The sequence below is a fragment of the Zootoca vivipara genome, chromosome 3, assembly GCF_963506605.1.
Source record: "Zootoca vivipara chromosome 3, rZooViv1.1, whole genome shotgun sequence".
In the NCBI taxonomy this organism is placed as follows: domain Eukaryota; kingdom Metazoa; phylum Chordata; class Lepidosauria; order Squamata; family Lacertidae; genus Zootoca; species Zootoca vivipara.
The window spans coordinates 69304964-69325992 of NC_083278.1; positions in this window are offsets into that span (position 1 = coordinate 69304964).

Consider the following 21029-nt stretch of genomic DNA (forward strand, 5'->3'; position numbering starts at 1 on the left):
ACTGGGGCTGACCAGGTGTACAGATTCATATTCCCTTGTTCCAAGCAAAATCAGACTCCATTTACCATTGGACTATGATTCAATGTATCTACTGCATTATTCTTGGTTACTCTTGTATTATGATACTATCTGTATTTTGAGTGAATTGTTATCTTGTTTCTCAGATGTTGTCGCCTTTGACTTGGGCAATAAAAAAAAATTGTATTAGAAACGTGTATTTCATTCTGAAACGCCCCAATTCCATGCTTCAGAGCTATTGTATATATATTCTTGCTAGGCATGCTTTGTTGGACTGAAGAACAAAACATCCATGGAAAACACAAATAGTTCACTCGGTGTATTTTTAGATTTTCCCAGGCTTCACAGGAAAAATGTAGTTTACACAGCTATTAATAAAGACCAGCTAAAATCCTTGTTGATTGCTCAAATTAAAATCAACTAAAGAATCATTCCGTTTTCTACCACCAGCAGCACTTTTTAATTCCAAGTTCTCTCCATGGCTGACTGTATTAAAATTAGATTTTGAGCCAGAAGCATATTTATACTTGTAACTGCTTTTCTTAGCAGTTATTCCAGACTCTCACTTCTAATGGATGCAGACCAAAAAATTCTTTTTCTGTTTGGGGTGGATATGAAAAACATGTCATTGTTGTTTTTAACCCACGGAGAGGAAGTTTTGCTTTTGTTTATCCAATCAGCAACATAGGAAGAAAGGATGCTAATTTATGAGTCAAATCATTGTCTCAGATGACCTCAGTATCCCCTACAATAACTGGCAAGGTTTCAGCTAGAGGTCTCTCCCAGCCCTACCTGGAGAGCCAGAACTTTCTGTATGCAAAGCAGACGCTCTCCTCCTGAACTGCAGGGAGCTAGATCACATTAAGGCCTTTGACCACTTTTGCCCTTCTTCATTATCTGAATAAATGCCTCTTCCAATATAGACCCTGGGGAGCCTATCTGCAGGGGAGGCACTGCCAGATGTTTCACCACCATGTGATGGCCATCTGCCATTTCATCTCATTTTTCATTTATTGAATTTATATACCACCTTATACCCGGAGTTCTCAGGGCGGTTCACACAAAAAGATCTCAATATATAAAATCAAAATTAAAACAATGATCCAATGACACACACACACACCAAAAAAGAGCCACATGTTAAAGGGTATAGGATGCTGATTAGGTCAGCCAAAGGCCTAGTTAAAAGGGAAAATTTTTGCCTGGTGCCTAAAGGTGTATAGTGAAGGCGCCAGGTGAACTTCCCTGGGGAGAGCATTCCACAGATGGGGAGCCACTGCAGAGAAGGCCCGTTCTCGTGTTGCCACCCTCCGGACCCCTCGAGGAGGAGGTACGTGAAGGAGGGCCTCAGATGATCTCAGGGTCCGGGTAGGTTCTTATGGAAAGAAGCGGTCCTTGAGGTATGTCATGGATGCTGTAGCTGAGATTCCTGCATTGCAGGGGGTTGGACTAGATGACCCTAGGGGTCCCTGGTCCAACTCTAAGATTCTATGATTATGATTTTATGTGTCCTTGCTTCTCAACCCCCCCCCCCACTATATATATATCATATTAAGAATAACTTTGATGCTTTGCTCATTAGGCAAACCTGTAGTATTTTCTGCCATGAAGCCCACTCTGCTTTTATAGATGCTATAAATGTTCAGAGTCATATCCCAAATGCATATAGTCCTTCAAAAGGGTCTCCTGTAACAGCACACGCGCGCTCACACACACACACACACACACACACCCGTGTTCCATACAAAAAGCAACAACCGAAAGAAGGTGCATTGTTCAAGTGACATTATGTTGTCATTCAAGGAAAGGCTGGTTTGGTTAGAGGTTAGATTGGATGGCTTTCAAATGTCAATCGTCAGGACTCCTTTAGTTGAACTTGATATCCTCTTTAAGTCAGAATAGGTCTCTCAAAGTGCAGCAGGACCAAAAAAGGACTTGAGATTAAGGCGACCTTGCATCCTTGGTATACTGGAAAAGTTCCAGAGTATGAGATGATATTTCAGTCAGTCCTTTGCATTTTCCAGGATGTCCCTTTGTCCCGTGAAAGGCTGACATCTTCCTGTGTCTTATAGCAAAGACAAGCCGTATGACGAGCTGCTTAGTAATTGCCTTCCCACTTAAGCCACAAATGCATGCCTGTGAAATGGAGGCACACAAGACTCACCCTCTTCATTCTCACCATCGGACTGCTCACTCTTGACTGAAAATATTTATGGGCTGGTCTCTAGTGGTTTTGAACAGACAGACCATTAAGTAGAATGACGACAAGTTCCAAGTTATCTCAATGAATTTAAGATTAATTAATAAAATCGCAATACCTTGCTTTATTAGTTATCACGGATTAGTCTGAAACGCTATTGCTTATTTTTTTGTATGCATTTATGCCAACATAAAATGTTTAATCTGAACTGAAGAATTAAAAGTGCAAGGCTGAAGCAGTGTCTAGTGATGCAGTATTAATTAAATTAGGAGCAGCTTCTTTGTCTAATTTGGATTTCCTGTCAGAATCTCTCATGATCCCAAAATCGTTACTGAGATTTAAATTAAACTAACAAAAGCCACACAATTCCGTTATTAAGGCCATGCAGTTTCATCTAATTCTGTTATATAGTCAGTATCAGCAATGCTGGAAGATAAGAAAGAAGTGATTAGTAGAAATCAAATGTGTGAAAGGAATAAGGCTCAGAAACTTGTAAATGGAGGGTTTTATTTTCCATATGAAGGAAATAATAACATTGAAATAGCTGTTGACAATTTAATTAAGAAGGAAACTGGAGTTTGGGAACGCATTCAGCAAAAGGTGTGTCTGCAACTTCCTGACGGGAGTAGTTTACTCTTCTGCATTAATTTAGCAACAAGACACCTCACTTCTGTATTGTTCACATTTCCTCTGGAATTCAAATCCTTCCTAGCCATGGCCATGGAGCTCTGCATGGTGGGAATATAGTTCTATCCCATCATGGCTGATGGACATAGACACCACTTGCTTGTCCTACATGTTTGGTCATCACTTGATGTTGTGGAAGCAAATGCCTGACTCATCTCCATTGTGTTGTGTTATGAACATTCTCTTCAAGTCATCCTATAATGCTAGTCAATGAGCAATGGACATGCATGTGTGAACTGGTTTTCATGATCCAGTGAAAGGTTAAAAGAGCCATTGATTCTAATAGAGATACTTAAATCTCTCATTGACTTCAGTGAGACTTAGAAGTGCTCGACTGGCTATATGGCACTTTTCCTCTCATTTAAGAAGTGGGAAAGTGTTGGACATCAGACAGGAATGCAAAGTTGGTAATGAACTAAAACATTGGACTTGAAATGAAAACTAAGAAGGCTCACGCAATGACATAAGGGATCTCCTTCTCCCCAACTGCCAGGCAGATGTGTGGGGCAAATCACCTCTTCCTCCACCACATTCCTACCCATCACGGTGTCTTATTCCTGAGGTTTCAAACTGTGTGGTTATTAAAAGCACGGAAGTCTAAAACTAAATCAGAGTAAAAGGAAGCAGGGAGTCAAATTAGCTCCTGAGCAGAGAATTTTTTTACAGTAGGAAGTAAGAACTCATAACAGAGGTGTGGAGAAAGGAGACAAAAGCTTCACATCTGCACCCGCCCTTGATAATCTAATGAATTCCTTGCACCCTTTTAATGTATGCAGAGGCTTCTCTCACCAATATGTGCCAGTACAGTATGTGATATTCGCAGATGGTGTATCAAGGGAGCACCGATGGCCAGTTCCAGCAATTCCTGCACTAATGCACTAATATGAAGAGAGCTTTTGATTTCACGGTTTAAAACAAAATGACCCAGATATAATTACTGAAGCTTATTAATTTATTTGTTCTGGGTCGGTAACCCTTCACAGACTATAGTGCTTGTTACAGGCAGAACCGAGAGGATTAAAGCTTTAGTTTAGCACAGTTTGATTCCTGTATGAAAATTGGGAGAAACGAAGCACTAAATTGCATGTTTTACGATTGTATCTTATTAAGGCACAATTAATACCCAACTTCAACTGTGTCAGTTTTGGGCCAAGGAAAAGGGGGAAACCCAGAAGCTTTGCAAATGCTTCTGTTCCACAACACAGTTGCGGATTTAACCAGTTTGAAGGGTTTTTATCAAATGTGTGGTGTAAGGAACACAATAAACTGCCTTCTTGGTTCATCTGGCTCAGAAATGTCCACATTGAAATATCTCTGAAGTCTTCTCATCCCCCCGCTTGAGAAAATGGCTAATATTTCTCTCTCTCTCAGCCCCCAAAAGAAGGCCACTTTCCTGAATTTTCTCTGAAGATTCTTCCTCTATTTAATACCCAAGTTGTATGCTGTTTTAAACTGTTTCTAATATTGTGCTTTAATGTTATAAACTGGCATGAGACCTTAGGGTGAAGGGTGAGTAAATAACAAGAACAGCAATATTTGTGGGTGTGTGGATCTCTGTCTGTCACTCACTCACATACACACCCTGCAAGGAAGGAAGGAAGGAAGGAAGGAAGGAAGGAAGGAAGGAAGGAAGGAAGGAAGGAAGGAAGGAAGGAAGGACATGTGCTGGCATCAATGGGATGAGAGTTTTCGGAATTTAGCATCACATCAACTTTGCCCCAAATATTAAGGGCCCATATAGAAGTTCAGCAAACAACCATTGTAGTGCATAGTGTTGGTCTCACAACACTTGAGCTTGTGGACCCTCAGTGAAGCTGAATGTTGGAAGATTCAGGACAGATAAAAAAGTACTTTGTCAGGCTTCAGGGAATCAGCTTCCTCCCCCATGGCAGTAGATAAGCAGAACAAAGGAAAAGGAGTCTTCTTACCAGAAACTTTAATAATCACAGCAAGAGAACAAAGAACACATCTCCTAGAAATGGCGGTGCTCCCAATTAAGCATTCTACCCCCTTACGTTCATATTAATCTATGTCACTTCTATGTCTTGTAATCTGAGTTTGTACCCTCTGTGCTTTCTGTTCTGCCACTTCTGGGCTGAGCGGAGGAATGCTGTCCAGAGACTGTGAATCTGTTAACCCTCTCTCTTCCAGTGTTCCTTCTCCTAGCTGTTCCCCATCCAGTATTTCCCAGCTTCTGCCTTCTGAACTACGTCCCTCTGCAAACAACTGTTCCAAATCTACACTGCCCTCCTGCTCCTGGGAAAATTCAGGATCCGGATCCAGAGCAGGGGGAGGGGGAGGCCCCCACCATTCCTCCTCAGTGCAGCCCTCCTCAGCACAATCTGTGACATACTTCTTCACACAGCGCATAGTCGAACTATGGAACTTGCTCCCCCCAGGAGGCAGTGATGGGCACCAACTTGAGTGGCTTTAAAAGAGGATTGGACAAATTCTTGGAGGAGAGGGCTAACAGCGGTGACTAGCCACAGTTGCTATGCTGTACTTCCAATGTCAAAGGTATTATGCCTCTGAATACCAGTGTCTGGGAATCACAGGTGGGGAGTGTGCTTGCAGGCTTCCCACAGGCACCTGGTCAGCTAGCGTGAGAACAGGATGCTGGACTAGATAGGCCATTGACCTTGATCCAGAAAGCTTGTCTTATGTTCTTATATTAGGGAGCTCTGCCCAAGTTCTTATTTTGATACTTTATTGCCATAATGCTGCACTATAAAATAGTGTATGCAGGGCAGTATTATTGCATTCAGCTGAGGCTTTTGGCAGTAGCAGCAAGGACTCAAATAAATAGCTTGGTACTTGTGTTTTCATTGCTCCCTCAGACTTTGGGGGAATAAACTCTCGAGTTTCCTTCCATGGATACGTTTCACCCTAAAATCTGAGCCACACAGGTTATTTGTGGACTGGTAGCTTTAATCTGTGTTAGCAAGGAGAGGAGGAAGAGAGTGCTAGGAATGATAATCGTTCCAAATTAATTACTCTGGTGTGAAACAGTGCTATCTCGTGAAACTGCTCTTTATCAGAGCCCCATAGCTTCTTCTCTTCCATATCTCCGAGTTGTTTTTGTCTTAACGGAGGTATCCCTGGCGCTCCCATTTCTCGTGTGTCTAATGGGAATAATTACGACGTACTTCTAGGCCTGTTGTCGGGATGAATGTAACACCACCGAAAGCCCTTTGTGAATAAACACGTGCTGTATGAATGGCTGTCTTTAATTTTTAAAGTGTTTTAATTGGGTGGTAAAAGTGGATCTATGAGCAGAAGAAGAAAGTGAGCATGTGAAATTAAAATGAAAAGCTTTATTATACTTACGGAGTATTTCAAACTGCAGCCACAAATGCTGAAACAGCCCGTCGTTTTGTTTTTGCATGGCATTTAAAAGCCTTCTTTTTGGGGGAGGGGGAGGGGGGTCCTATTCACAGTTACTTGGGAATAACACAGCGGGACTTGCTTTTTGGTAAACACGCCCAGGATTGGCCTGCAAGGATGCAATCCGAATTTGAGTTCTGCCGGCTGAAGGGCCGTAGGATTTTGTGGAAGTCCCACTGCGTTGACAGAACATGAGAGACACTACTGCCTTAATAGGTAATACTGGCAGAACCCCTCAGTTATGCTGGTGGAACATTCTAAGGGTGCAGCCATCTCAATGGCTAGGGGACATTGATAGAATGGCTTAAACAAAATGGACTCCCTGGGCAGGATGAGGGTGGAGCATGCTTAGGCTATATCCAATACTCTTATAGACCCTGGTGACTTTTGTGCCAATGACACAATTTTACACGAATTCTAGACATAGCATAAATAATTTCACTATCACTGATTTTAAAGGGAGAAAAAGAGTAATATAAAACACAGCTGCCCCCATGCCAACTTCTGTCGCACCCACATCAAACCTACAGGACATGGTATAACTCAACACTCAGTTGCAGTGCACCATAGGGAAATAATAACTCAAATGATATGGTACCTAGTATGAGGCTGTATCTCTACCCCAGCGACAGTTTTATAGAGACATACAGTACTAGGGTCCTAGGTGGCTGAGAGACCTTCTCTGGCTCCTGTAACACATCCCCATGGCAGAGAATGAGTGAGTAGTAGTAAAACGAGCCCCAACATTCACTAACATGCAACAAAGTTCTCAGGAACCTCCCGCAACATAACAATGCAGAGCTCCCTAAAGGCAAAGAGCACAGGCAAAATCAATCAATCAATCAATCCTCAAACCCTTCTGAGTTTCTTGCAGAACCTGTGGAACTGGTGGCTGCTGCTTATAGCGGGCTCCAACAGAGGGGCAAATTTTTGAGTTACGCTTTCTGTACCTGGTTGCCATGAAAATGACAATGGGCGTCAAGGCCTTCCAAAAGTGTGAAAATCTAAGGGAGGAACCCCTCTGCCACTTTGTCAAAGTCAACTCTTCAGTGCATTAGAAATTCACCTACCCTGTCAGTGAGCACTAACAAATGGGCATCAAAGGTGGGTTCTGGGAATCCTTATGGTGGCTGAGAGACTTAAACAGCAAGGCTGAAAGTACAAACACCCACCATCCACAGCTCAGTGGTCTGAAGATCTCGCTGCCCTTTCTACATTTCAGTGCATGGCTTAGAATGTTCAAACCTTCTTAGATACCTGCTTGGTGGAAGGCATATATTAATCTATAGATTTAAATTTGCATTGATGGAATATTCTTATTGTTCATGTTAACAATAACAATTGTTAATATTGTTATTGTAATGTTACCTCTCCCCCTCCCCTTTTATTTTTACTAGAGAAGAAAGAAGAAATTCATCTGCACCAAAATCAGCTGAAAATCCACCCGCTTTTGTACAGAGCTGAATGATCCCAAGATAAGGCACCCAGATGTTCCACTCTCTCTTCCCTCTCTCATTCTCTCATGAACACCAACTCTGCATCCATGTTCAGGAACTACTGTGCTTCAGGTGCTCACTGTTGTTCTATCTACGTCTTCCTTTGGTCTCCCCAGGCCACTGTTCAACAGGTTCAGGTAAATTCAGGGGGAGGCTGGTCCATTAACCTCAGCCAGCTCTCACTTCCTGCCTTCTTATTTACATCCAGACCAGAGGGTGGTACCAGCTGTCAACTTCCTCCTCCTCCTCCTCCAATCAGCAGGGAAGAGATTAGAGAGGGGGAAAGAACTAGAATTAGTTGGCTCCATCTCTCAATGGTTCTGGCGCCATCTACTGCTGGACTCCCTGCCTTCTGCCCTATCGGTGGGCACCAGCCACCACCAGGTACATAATGCACAGAGGCAGGGGGCATTCCAGAGCTGCTCAGAGCTATGAATGAATGAGTCCAGACCAAACTCAGCCTGCCTGACCAGTGCTTTAATGAACCAAGATTTCAGCTTTTCACTCTGACGCAATACCCCACTCTCCTCTCTCACACACCATGATACAAATGTAAAGTTCTGTTTCAAGGATTCTTGTGTGCACACTGGAAGGCTCCTCTGGATAGGGGTGTTTAATTTCAAAAGGAAATACAGAGAGACGCCACCCTACAAGCTGTACTGAAGAGCAAAGACATCAACTCTCTAGAATCTAGATCGTATAAATGTAATGTTTGGTGGATGTTAACCTTCAGTCTATATGAAGATGCAAATTACTTATTGAATCTTTCTGTATGATACGCTGTAGTTAACAAGGACCTGGGCAATGCTGATGCCTAATATAAGATTTTGATGGGGAAAAGCCGTTCTGTTAAATTAAATGACTGCTCCATTTTTTACAGGATCTGGGCTATTACACACGGCTGTAATGCTTTCTCCAAATTGGAATAAAGATGATGCATTTGTCTGGGGCAATAAAATTGAACCCTGCAGGTGATTATTTTACTGAAACGAATAGAGGCTTATTACAGGATTGTAACTAAAGATGAAGAAACTAGTTTCGGAGAAGGAAGAAACAAATCTATCTCAGGCTTTGCCTCTCTCCTCAAAAAGAACTCAAAATTACTTCAGATTATACCCAGGAAAGTATTATCTTTTCATTCTCTCCCCCAAATGCTAACATTTCAATTCCTCCCTGTGTTCATGGCTACCTTACATTCTCCATACCAGCCCTCTTTTCCCACATTTCCCCTGACAACCCAATCCTATGTATATTTACTCAGAAGTAAGACCTTTTCTTTTCCTCCCCCCTCCCCCATTTTATTTCAATGAGACACTTTTAGTCATATATACTTAGGTTCATAGCATTGGCCCACAGATACAGCAGATCGTGTGGGGTAAAATTATTCTTGCCGTGTACCATTTCAGGCGGCAGGTGGGGGGGGGCAATCATGCTCCCCTCACAAATTCCTCTGAATTGTTCATCATGTCGATAAGTCACAATTTTGTACCAGATCAGTAACTCCTGTTAGGAATTAAATTATAGCATATAATTGATACTGGATAACCGTTTGCATTTTCATGGTGTTATGCAACCTGAGGGAAACTGTGTGTGTGGATGTGGGGTGGGGGTGGAGGTGTGGGGGCAGCCAGCCAGCCAGCCAGCCTTCTGAGAATCCTTCTACAACTACCAGGGCCAATTTCAATTTATGCATTTCAGATCTGATACTTAAAAGTTTCCTGCTTTGAGAATGGATTTTTCCTTCTTTAGACTACAAGAAGAAGCCTCACTTGTTTCTCGAGGATCCACAACTTTGATTGCTAATGGTGTCTCTAAGACTTTCGAATGTTGAAATCTGCTACCCTAAGTATTGCTAGGTGCTACTCCAATCTCTGAGTGGGAAGAGATCCAGGATTCAGTTTCCTTGGAATGAAGGATAGTGGAGACTGTGGTGTCTTTAGGATATATGGTTTTATTTATACATACCTACAACCTGAGCATAGGATGGAGGATGCCACAGTATTAACATCCCAACAGATCTTGCTTCCCCATTGGTTTCCAGAGAAGTCCCAGAGTCCTACTTAGGTTCAGTGCTGAACTAGACATGTCTCTCTGCCTGAAGCTTCCAGGGTTCAGCATTTTTCTGCCCCACACAACAACTCTGGCCATTGTTCTCCTATGTGCCAGCCAGATGAGGGTGTTAGGGCAAAGCCCACCCATAGGTTCTATGGCACAGAGCAAATTATTTGGCCATGCTAAATAATGGTGCTTACCTTGACAAGGGAAGTCACTTGGCAAGCTTCATTCTACCCTCACAGATACAGAATCCCAAGGACTGGAAGGGGCCCAGGGCATCATCCAGACTGGCCCCCCCAACTCATAACAATATAACGCATCACAAAGAAAATGCAGATAGGATCAAGATAAATATATATGAAGTAACTGATATGCCCGTAAATGCATCCTTCCCCAACTGGGCAAAATCTGAATGACACAGAGTAAAGCTCTTAGCATTCCTGACCATCAGGCAAGCTGGCTGATAGGGGTGGTATTCCAAAGATTTGGAGGGCACCAGGTTGGAGAAGGCTGATGAAAGATAAAGAGCAAGCCTGCAATCTACAGCAGGGTTTCCCAAAGCTGGGTCTCCAGTTGTTGTTGGACTACAATTCCCGTCATCCATAACTAGGAGGACCAGTGGTCAGGGATGATGGGAATTGTAGTTAGCAACCCAAGTTTGGGGAAGCCTTTTTTTGAGCATGTCATAATCTGAAGTGAGAGGGCAGACACAGCAGCCTGCATAGCTGCCAAGTTTTCCCTTTTCTCACGAGGAAGCCTATTCAGCATAAGGGAAAATCCCTTAAAATAAGGGATAACTTGGCAGCTATGGCAGCCTGTGATGGTTGGCCTGAGTCATTGTGTGATGGTGGGCCAGAGCCATCAAAATGGTCTATCAAATGAATGTGAAACAGTAGCACAGTGCCTTACATTTGCAAAGCATTCCCCCATTTTTATCACATTTGCCCTCCCAGGGCACCAGAGATAGAAAACTGCTATTCCTATTTTACAGATGCATATGACATTGTCTGTCTCTCCTGCTTCTAGGAAAAGAAAGATCTCAAATAAATTTCTTTTAATGGAGAGGGTGAAGGGGAAATACCTGCAGGGAACCTTTAAAACAGGGGTCAGCAAACTTTTTCAGCAGGGGACCGGTCCACTGTCCCTCAGACCTTGTGAGGGGCTGGACTATATTTTGAAAAAAAAGATATGAACGAATTCCTATTCCCCACAAATAACCCAGAGATGCATTTTAAATAAAAGGACACATTCTACTCATGTAAAAACACCAGGCAGGCCCCACAAATAACCCAGAGATGCATTTTAAATAAAAGGACACATTCTGCTCATGTAAAAATATGGTGATTTCCGGACCACCCGCGGGCTGGATTTAGAAGGCGATTGGGCCGCATCCGGCCCCCAGGCCTTCGTTTGGGGACCCCTGCTTTAAAAGAAAAAATAACCATGAGAAATTTGAAGGTGGAGAACTGTAAAAAAGAAAAGAAAAAGAGTTTGGTCATTATGAAGAATGACAAAGAGCAGCACAAGCCCTGTGGGCTCAGTTGGGACTATGCAAATCCCTTTTCCAGGGCTGTGTCATCTTCCTGGGAAGCTGTTTTGAACATGAGTAACATAATGAATGGTTGGTTGTTGTGTGACTAAGGCTCAGTTAGACGTTTGCAGTGGTAGAAAAGGTCAGATGCTTGAAAGTAATTACCAGCTGAGTTCAGGGGAGTTTGTCAGCTATTTTGTGTGCTTTGCAAAAATGCCCCGATTCTCTGCCATAATAGAGGAATGGAATGGGAGTTTCTCTCCTACGTCTCTGCCCCAGTGTCTTTCTTGCGAGGTGTGTGTGTGTGTGTGTGTACATGCACTTGCCTCTGCTGTCTCACTGCACAGCTGTCAAACTTCTTTCTGCAATGTCTGTCTTTAACAGTTGCTTCATGCCTTTATTCCTGTATATTTGAAGACACACCTGTTGCACAGGCAACCTTTTGCTCTCTTGGTCTCCTGTTTAAATGGCTGCGTTGTTTTAACAGGGTTGTTTCTTCTGTATTTCATTACGGGTGTTTGAATTGAATGTCAGCGTAACAAGTTTTTATACTTTTATACGGCACTAAGAAGACTATTTTGGCATTAAGTTGTATACAAAGTGTGTGTGTGTGTGTGTGTGTGTGTGTGTGTGTGTGTGTATCTCTGTGTGTCTACATATAACCTATATATACACACACATATATAATCAACTTCTTAGAGTATTCAATAGTTACAAAGAAAAAGAATAAACAAAAGGAACAAAGAAGAGAAGAGGAAAGGAAATCAATCTCGGGAAAAGCATACCTGTTTGAGTTATAAGGAAATTAAAATGGGAAATTCATAAGGGGTCAATGAAAAGAGGAATAAATGCTATGGGGGATGAAGAAAAAAGAGAAGAGGAAGTTGGCTGAGAATCTGAAGTCAGATCTGAATTGTTATGTTCTCATTCATAATGTCCTTGATTGGTTAAATGCAAGTCTTGATTGTTTAAATGCAAAAGTACTTCTACATCAGGTTTGGTGAACCCTGTGGCCCTCTAGATGCTGCAGAACTAGGAATCCCATCAGCCACAGCAAGCATGGCCCATGGTCAGATAAGATGCCAACTGTAGTTCGGCAAGATCTGGAGGGGAAAACCTGTTCTACAGGGTACCATTAAAATATCCAGAATGAGAGTTAAAGAGTGTGACTCGAGAAAACGGGAATTGTCCTCAGAAACGCCAGGTATTTTTTCTATCCCAGGATGCCATTGTGCTTCCTGCAGGAAATGAGCCATGCAGCATCATAATGAGTGCTAGTTCCCATCAGCTATATTGGCTGGAAGGAGATATGGGTGGGAACAAGCTTGTCCCACCCAATTCTCACCATATGCATTGGAGTGTTGAAACAGCACATACACAGTGCCATTGGATAAGCCGTTGGGTCTTGTAGAAATTCCTCAGTGAGCTTCAACATAATGCTGTCAAGGTCAAGGTGTCATTTTGTCATGAATTGTTTTCCTGAATGTTGACACTGGAGCCAAAAATAATTGTGCTGACTTTTAGAGATTTGGCCATGGGAGTATTCCCTGTTTCTCTTTACCTCTTTATCTTTTAAGGCCACATTCCCTCATGCTTTGTATGTGGCGTGATTAAATTATAGGCCTGCTTAATAGGCAAAGATAATTGTGTTACCATTGAGGCTGGGTGTATTTTATTGCTTCAGGTTTCTACACATCCGTGCATTGTGGGCTCTCCAAGTGGAAGCTATTTTACCTTAATATTTGCTTGAATGAAAGAAAAGTCTACCCTGTAAGGCAGACTTTTTAAAATCACACACACACACACTTAATGCATTTCTTTTTTAAACCCACATTCTCATATAGTTCTTGAGCAAGACTAATAAATTGAATTAATTCACTTAAATTTTTTTTTAACAAAAAAGATCAATCCAGCAGCTCCAATGGAGTGCAAACGTTCGTGCAAGCTAAGACAACAATGGTTCTGAAGCAGAGTTTGTCAGTCTTGGAAACTGTTGTTTCTGAAGGGTGCTGGGAATTGTAGCTCTGTAAGGAGCTGGACCATAAAGAAGGCTGATCGCCAAAGAATCAATACTTTTGAATTATGGTGCTGGAAGAGACTCTTGAGAGTCCCATGGACTGCAAGAAGATCAAACCTATCCATTCTTAAGGAAATCAGCCCTCAGTGCTCACTGGAAGAACAGATCCTGAAGCTGAGGCTCCAATACTTTGGCTACCTTATGAGAAGACTCCCTGGAAAAGACCCTGATGTTGGGAAAGATGGAGGGCACAAGGAGGAGGGGACGACAGAGGACAAGATGGTTGGACAGTGTTCGTGAAGCTACGAACATGAGTCTGATCAAACTGCGGGAGGCAGTGGAAGACAGGAGTGCCTGGTGTGATTTGGTCCATGGGGTCACGAAGAGTTGGACATGACTAAACGACTAAACAACAACAACAAGGGGCAAAAACTACAGTTTCCAGAACTCTTTGGAGAAAGCCATGACTGTTAAAGTGGAATAAATGCATGGCGTAGATGTGACTTCTAATGGGAGTCTTTCCACCACAACTCAAGACTTGGGGTGGTTTTTGTCCTCTTAGAGGGGGGCAGGGAGATTTGGCAAAGTTTATTTTTAGTCCATAGATGCCAATGTCTCTAGGGGACCTTTGGTCACACACGTCAGTGCTGGATTTACACATATTCTAAACAAGCTATAGCTTAGGGCCCAACTGTCTTGGGGGCCCCAAAAATTATTAAAGGGGAAAAACTGGATGTACATTTCCAAAATATAAGATAAAAACAAATAAAATAAAACCTACATCTGTTGTGTAAGCTCCTATGGTGCATAGGTGCCAAGTACCCTGTATTCCCCGGGAAACCCCCGTTTTTCCTTACCATTTCCCGGCGGTCTCCTGTTTGAGCTCCTCTCCCGTAAATCTCCCGTAAATCCGCTCCTGCCGGCAGCCATTTTTCTGGTGCCGGTTTGCCCATCTATGGGCACCAGAAAATGGCTGTCGCTGGCGCCGGAAATAGCTTCTTCGCATGCCCGGCGGCCATCTTAGGGGTGGCCACATGGCAGCAGCCATCTTGGTGGTGGCCGTATGGCCACCCCTAAGATGGCCGCTGGATAACTTCCGGTGCAACTTCCGGTGCCGCTGCTGCTGATCCCGTATTTTTCTGCAGGAGACTTGGCAGGTATGCTATGGTGTAAGTAATGGGCCCCACCTGCTAGTCTGCTCTCTAAAATATCCCTGGTTTGCTCAATTCTATATATAGGGTGCCTACATTCTGCATGGCATGGTTTCATGGCAACATGTGCAAATGGCTTTAGATACCTATTAGGTCCATAAATTACTATATAGCGTATATTCAACACAAAACACAGTGACAATTTGTTGTTGACAAAGGACAGCTGGACATATAGAGGGCCCCATTACCTTCAGCAGCTTAGGGCCTCATCAAACCTAAATCCGGCCCTGCACACGTTGCAATACATGCTAAACTGCTGCAAGCTGCAACCTCACACAGCCATGCCACGTTCAATGAACCCTTGGCTACTTGCATGCTGCTGTTGCACACTGTGGGTGTACACACCGAGTGATGCATTTGTGTCAGATTGCCTTTGTGGGTCAGAATATCCATTCGGTGTCCACTTCATAACCTGAATATAGCTTTGCATAGTATATTGCCATGTTTCAGTTTTGCCTCGGGATGGGCTTCGCCAGAGCCACTAACGTTTATTGGCATGAACAGTTAGCGTTTCATAAAGAGGCAGGAAGAAAACGTTAGGGTTATTCTGGGTGGGTGGGAAGGCTGGCGATCATGGCTGAAAGGCCCATTGTATCATTTACATGAGGTAAGGAGGATGTAATGAATGCTCCTTTCACTTCGCCATTGGCAGTGTCAAGCTAGTGTTGCACAGAGGCTTCTTAACATGCTACAGATGCCCTGAGAATGTGATAAAACCAGAGACAGTATGTGTCACATTAATATATATTGCACATTTTCTCTCTCTATATATACCGGTATGTATGTATATACAGTGGTACCTCGGTTTATGAACACAATTGGTTCCGGAAGTCTGTTCATAAACTGAAGCGTTCATAAACTGAAGCGAACTTTCCCATTGAAAGTAATGGAAAGTGAATTAATCCGTTCTAGATGGTCCGCGGAGTAAGTGTTCATAAACTGAAGCAAACTTTCCCATTGAAAGTAATGGAAAGTGGATTAATCCGTTCCAGACGGGTCCGCGGAGTACTTAAACTGAAGCGTTCATAAACTGAAGCATGGGTGTAATTGGTTCCGGAAGTCTGTTCATAAACTGAAGCGTTCATAAACTGAAGCAAACTTTCCCATTGAAAGTAATGGAAAATGAATTAATCCGTTCCAGATGGGTCCGCAGCGTTCATAAACCGAAAATTCATAAACCGAGGTGTTCATAAACCGAGGTTCCACTGTATACACCATGTTTCTTGAGGAAGGATGGACAGCACTCCCAACTTCTTGTGCCATTATCACCACCACCATATATGTATTATGTTAATCACCAGTACATTTGTTAGCATTATTCAAACACAGAGCAAGCTTTAAAAGCTCTTCATAAACTCTTAATTGATTATGTTTCCCAAAGCGACATTCTGTGGTTTCTGGGGGGGGAAAAATGCATTATTCTCAATTCCTCGGTGGGCCTTCAGAAGTACAGAGCTTTTCAAGAGAGTGAAGGATTACACATTTGTGTTTCAAAAGATGCCATCCCTCTGCCCCCCTCCCTTTTGCCTGCCAAAAAATAAAAATAAATAAAAAATCCCTGCTGCCAGTTCCATTCCTCATGCTCTTCGCTTTGCTCAGCTCCAGTTCCAACTCGCTGTGCCAAACTCTCCCCTTTTCTTTCAGGCTTTCTTTTTCTTCGGCTTTTCCCTTTAAAAAAAGAAGTAAAAAAACAAGTGTGTGTTGCCATGGCAATAATGTGAAAATGAGCCATTGGTGTTGATTTGAGTCTGTCCAAACTTTTTTTTTTTTAAAGGCCTTTAAAGAACAGGAAGGAGCACAGAGAGGGAGATAGGAGAGAGGGAGAGGGAGAGAGATGAAAAGTGGGGCAAAATCGCTGGAAATGCATTTGGGCTGACATAATTCCTCTTTCCCACAGTGGTCATTCACTCGGGAGGCTCCAATGTCCATTCACTGTCTTAAAGCTAGCTTTTCAGAGCCTGGGGAGGCCATCTTTCGCTGCCTGAATGCCTTTTTTGTTGCTAAACAGTGAACTGTTTCTGAAGCCCAGCATAAAGGAGGTGAGTAATTCATTGCAGTTGCCAGGAAGTCTGAGCCACTTGTGAGCTAACAATAGTAAACTTTATCTCCCACCCTGAGCCGAAGGTTCCAGCTGAAGATCCAGAATTCTAATAAGGGCCTTTTACTCTCTCATGCCTCCGAGGTTATGGTAATAGTTTAGACATCTTTTTTCATTAGGACGCAGCCATAGCTGCAACCACGGCAGTCGAGGCAAGCAATGGTGTGGAATGAAGCTGGGGAGAGGTGGGATTAAAAGGGAAACACAGAAAAATAACTTTAAACCAATTCATAAACCAAGAACATATACCTTGACCACTAATAATGAAACATATGTTGTAGATATTTTTCCATATTTATTATGCTATTTTTGTGATATACAAATGACATGAGAAAACTTGGTATACTTCTTTGTATAACAATCATAGAATCATAGAGTTGGAAGAGACCACAAGGGTCATCCAGTCCAACCCCCTGCCAAGCAGGAAACACCATCAAAGCATTCCTGATATATGCCTGTTAAAGACCTCCAAAGAAGGAGACTCCGCCACACTCCTTGGTAGCAAATTCCACTGCCGAACAGCTCTTACTGTCAGGAGGTTCTTCCTAATGTTTAGGTGGAATCTTCTTTCTTATAGTTTGAATCCATTGCTCCGTGTCCGCTTCTCTGGAGCAGCAGAAAACAACCTTTCTCCCTCCTCTATATGACATCCTTTAATATATTTGAACATGGCTATCATATCACCCCTTAACCTTCTCTTCTCCAGGCTAAACATACCCAGCTCCCTAAGCCCGTTCTTCATAAGGCATCGTTTCCAGGCCTTTGACCATTTTGGTTGCCCTCTTCTGGACACATTCCAGCTTGTCAGTATCCTTCTTGAATTGTGGTGCCCAGAACTGGAGACAGTAATCCAGGTGAGGTCTGACCAGAGCAGAATACAGTGGTACTATTACTTCCCTTGATCTAGATGCTATACTCCTATTGATGCAGCCCAGAATTGCATTGGCTTTTTTAGCTGCTGCATCACATTGTTGACTCATGTCAAGTTTGTGGTCCAACAAGACTCCTAGATCCTTTTCACATGTACTGCTCTCAAGCCAGGTGTCTCCCATCCTGTATTTGTGCTTTTCAATTTTTTTTTTGCCCAAGTGTAGTACCTTACATTTCTCCTTGTTGAAATTCATCTTGTTTGCTTTGGCCCAGTTGTCTAATCTGTTAAGGTCATTTTGAAGTGTGATCCTGTCCTCTGGGGTATTAGCCACCCCTCCCAATTACTCCCAACATTACTCTTGTTTATAAAACCCAATTTTAAAAAATTGCCTGATGGAGTTGCTATTTCATATGAAATAGAAAACCTGCACTGAGAGGAATGTGTTCTAAGCCTCTGAGACGATGGAGATCTGCCCCACCCACAGTGTTTGAAAAAAGAGCATCTCATGTGGAGCTTGCCTTCCTTCCTACCTCCCCTGGCTTTGAACAGGAAGGACAACTTGGTGCTAAAGAACACAGGGTGACTCATGAGCAACAGCGATGAATGTGTTTGGGCTTCCCTTTGAAACCGAATTTGGGTGTCAACAGCAGAAGGGCTGAGAAGACTTCTGCACGATGACAGCCGCTCTGAATGTATGTAGGAATGACACACAGGCATGTGATTCATGCATCAGGACACCAAATGCAGAAAACGATGAGTGCTTTTAAAGAAGACACAGAACAGAACACCATTTTTTTCCTAATGCATTAGGAGTCTGCTCAGGAATGAAGAGCCCTAGATTCATGGCAGGGACAGAGCCACAGGAGCTACTTTGTGGGCTCATATGTGGCATGTTGAAAACAACTGCCTATTTATCCCTTTTGAAATTCACAAGCCAGCAAGATGTGTGGGTGTGCGTGTGGGTGTTTCAGTGTGATCTGCTGGAACTTTCTTGCTGGATCAGAAAGGCAGACCTATTCAGAGAGCTCGTCCATGCCTTTGGCTAGCGCTCCATCCATCCCCATGGTGCCTTGAGAGAAAGCTTCAAAAATGCCTGGATGGATACAAAGCCAGGCAGCTCTGCAACATCCACTTAGCGTGCTATAAACTAAGGGGGGAGAGAAGGGAAAAAATAGATTCAAATGTGAATACAAATACAAATGAGTTTTGATCTGAAAACTGAGACAAAGACATTTGTGCTCTGTTGGCATTCCTTGTACAAGGCAACAGTGTGCCCTTGAGCTACGGAGGATTTTTGCTGATGCCGGTGATGTGAATCAGATCACTGTGTGGCCTGTCCATTTGTATGTATGTTCAAGCACTGGAGGCTGTCGGGGAGAAGAGGCACCCCACTTCCTGGAAAAGGACCCCCTCTGCCTGCTCTAGTAGGGAACAAGTGAGGCCACACTATCCCTAGATGTGATAAAATGCTGTTTGCTAACTGCTAGAAATTTGGTCTATTAACCACACTTTGAGTGGGCTGTTTGTGTGGTTTAACGTCAAAATCCTGTAGGATGCTTTTTATAGGAATGCTGTTCTCCTATCCAACATTCTCCCCTGGTTTTGGGGTTCCATTAGTGCAAATCTATATGAATAAGTAAGCTCTATTGAGTTCAATGGGGCTTTTCCCCAGAAAACTGTGCATCTGATTGCAGCCCAGATTTTTCAGTCTTATTCATGGAGTGAGCACCTAAAAATTTACCAATGTGCTATGCTTCCATGTCTTAATTTCCCCTGACTATGCAGAGATCATTGTGCATAAACATTTTGTCATTGTTTTTGGTTTTTTCCATTCATTGGTCCCTACTCACCATTGCATCAAGATGCCTTTGTGCAAAATATTGTGCACATTGGCAACCCAGATGGACAGTTGAGGCAAACTGCACATGCTTGTACCCACTCCCAGAATTTTTAACAGAGTTTTAGAGGAGATGGTTCTGTCAGGCAAGCAGAAATACGGTACTTGTGCTGATGGAGCCATCACCTTAGTGCTGTGTTGAATACAACACCATAACTTTACATAAGGCAACAAACCAGGAAGCAGATCTTAGGGTCATGATGGACAGTGTAAGGGAAATTCAGATATGCGGCCCCCTAGGGGGAGGGAATCCATGCTTTGGGTCATTAGGAAAGGAACTGGAAACAAAACTACTAGTATCATAATGCTCTTAAATAAAATTAAGGTTGGCTTCGCAAAACCCCGTGAATGGATCTGCCTGAAATTTGGCAGGCTTCACCCACTCTGGAGGGCTGCATTGCCTGCAAATTTCATCCAGTTATGTGAAAAGCGGGAATATTTTTAGATTTCCCATTATAGACCAAAAAAGAGCTTTGGATTAACATATCAGATTTGGACTTTTAATAATGAATCAAACTGAAATGACACAGACAGGATCCAAAAATGTTTGGGCTGCTTCCAAATGCTAAAGATGAAATGCAAACTTCAAGAAAGAAGATTCCACCTAAACATTAGGAAGAACTTCCCGACAGTAAGAGCTGTTCGGCAGTGGAATTTGCTACCAAGGAGTGTGGTGGAGTCTCCTCCTTTGGAGGTCTTTAAGCAGAGGCTTGACAGGCATATGTCAAGAATGCTTTGATGGTGTTTCCTGCTTGGCAGGGGGTTGGACTGGATGGCCCTTGTGGTCTCTTCCAACTCTATGATTCTATGAAATCATGTGGTTGCTGTGCCCTCCTCCAAAGAATGTACTACAGAAGACAGGCCAAAGTCTGGGGTCTGTGGGAGACTCTTTCCATGATGTAGTATTTGTTTATTAATCACTAGTTGACCCTCCCACACGTTGCTGTGGGTTATCCCTGTGGCTGCCCCCACCCGTGACGATCCATGATGCGTTGATGTGCCTGACTCAGGGTCATAGCTGTCAAGTTCTCCCTTTTTTTAAGGGAAATTCCCTTATGCTGAATAGGCTTCCTCGCAAGAAAAGGGAAAACTTGACAGCTATGCTCAGGGTCAATGTTTCCCAGGAAAGGGGGAGGATGTGACTGTTTTCCCCTGGAATATGTGTGCCCCCCCCCCAGGTGGTTGTGTCTCATCCCTGTGTTTACTCCCATCCTGTAGCGACCCATGAATGCAAAGAATAGTTTACAGCCAATCATTCCCAGTGAGAATAGCGATCATATATGCTGATAGCCAATGCAAAGTAATGCCTTCCAAAATCAGGAGGTGATTCTATGATTCGCAATACACTATAATTGTTGAAAGGTGTTTTTAACATACACAGAAAGATACTTGTACATTTGCATAGTGTGTATCTATATGAAAGTATGGTGATAAATATATATGTGTACACAGTGGTACCTCGGTTTTTTAACATATCCATTGATGAACATTTCGGTTTTCGAATCCCAAAAACACGGAAGTAAATGTTTCGGTTTTCGAACCCGCCTCGGAAGTCGAACATGCC